This window comes from Populus euphratica, unplaced genomic scaffold (genome assembly GCF_000495115.2).
Source record: "Populus euphratica unplaced genomic scaffold, PopEup_1.0 scaffold514.1, whole genome shotgun sequence".
NCBI lineage: Eukaryota > Viridiplantae > Streptophyta > Magnoliopsida > Malpighiales > Salicaceae > Populus > Populus euphratica.
Genome location: NW_011500396.1, coordinates 132,136 through 133,944, shown reverse-complemented (window position 1 = coordinate 133,944; position 1,809 = coordinate 132,136).

The following is a 1,809-nucleotide window of genomic DNA, read 5'->3' as shown; positions in this document are numbered from 1 at the left end:
TAGGACCTAGTTCAAAATGTTTGAGATATGGCTAGGAACCACCCTAGGGTGCTTAGAAGTCAATCAAAGACTAAGTTTAGGTGCTTGGTTTTTTGTCAAGACTTAGTTAGTGCGCAGGTTAAAACTTGGTCTAGCACCTAACTTTTAGGTTTAGGAATTGATATGGATGACTTGAGGTTTAATTTGGCATCTTAAGAGTTGATCAAAGATAATGTTTTGAGGATTACACTAATATCGATACTGGGGTTATGATCATAACCAAGTTAGCGGTGTCTAAGGTTCAAGATAAGAATATATTTCATAATTTAGTTTAAGATTTGGTCCCATGCACTTAGGTTTTTTGGTCAAGATTGATACTAGGGATTAGGTTGAAGGTTCAAACAAGACCAATGTAGGTGTTCAAATTGAAATCAAGTCCAATGTGATCAAAGTTTTGTTCATGATCAATTTTGAACATCTAAGGTTGAGCAGGGGTCTATTTAGGACTATATGATTATGATTACAAGCTAGACCTAGTTTGGAGAGCATGAGATTTGAGGTTTAAGGTATTTAGATGTAGGTTAAAACCTATATGTAAACCAAGTTTGGATCACATAAGATTTAAGTTAGGATACGGTTTAATAAACCTAAATTTAGTTTCAAAATGGGATTGAATTTAATGCTTTAGATTAAGACTAGGATTGGATACTAGATGTATGTGGTTAAATTTAGGTGAAGTTCATTGCATATTGGAGTTAGATCTAGAGCATCCAAGTTTTGAATCCAAAGATCTTAGTGGTTAGTCTAATAACTCAAGTATTGAAACTATGAATAATTTTTTAAAAAGTAGTCAACTAAATATTTTTTTAATTTTTAGAAAATAAATTAAAAATCTAAAAATTAAAAACATAAAAAAATAAAACAATACCAAAAAAAATCCCTAACAAATTGCTTTTAAATAAACAACCAAATGAAAATCAGAAGTTGAAATATTGAATAATTATCTTTCATAAAATATTGAATAAATATCATACAATTATTTAAACATTATCTTTGAAATAAGTATCAAATAATTATATTTAATAAAATATATTTAATAAAAATCCCTTAAATCTTCCATGTTCTAAAAAGATTTAAAGTTGACAATTTAACAAAATGGAATCCATGTCAAAACTATGATCTAGCTAGAGGCTATCAAAAACATGTTTGACCTACTTTTAAGATTCCCATGCAAAAAAAAAAAAACTTAAAACTAGAAGATTTATTAATCTTTTGCTAACCAAAATATCCTTTTATATTTTCTTCTCATCATTCATATTTTTCAATTTTTTCACCAACCTTTTCTCATCTCGAAGAACCTTTGTTTGCAGACATTGTTCTTCTCCTTTTATTTTTGTTTTATAGCCACAAACAATTACAAAACCTAAAAACCAATGTTAGATTTACATAAACCATTATCTATGATCAAGATCTATAAAATCCACTGATTAGTATTTAAAAGTGCATTTTTATCAAGGTTTTATATCATCATTTTGCACTTAAAGTATCAATAACTCCTTAACTAAATCATGCTTTATAATAATATATCTAATAATATAAGATACCTTTAATTTATAGTAAATGTTCATTTTAAATGCAGGCCTATCACATAAATGAAAGGATTGATTGATGAAATTAAGAACTAAAATTGAAAGGATAAAGAGATGACTAAACTTAGAAAAGAGATGTTGGTGCAATCCAAACCGGAACACTGTTCAGTAATTGGGTCATATCTGAAGCTATAGATCTCAAATTTAGATCTCCTTTATATGGATGGAAAGGTAAGACATA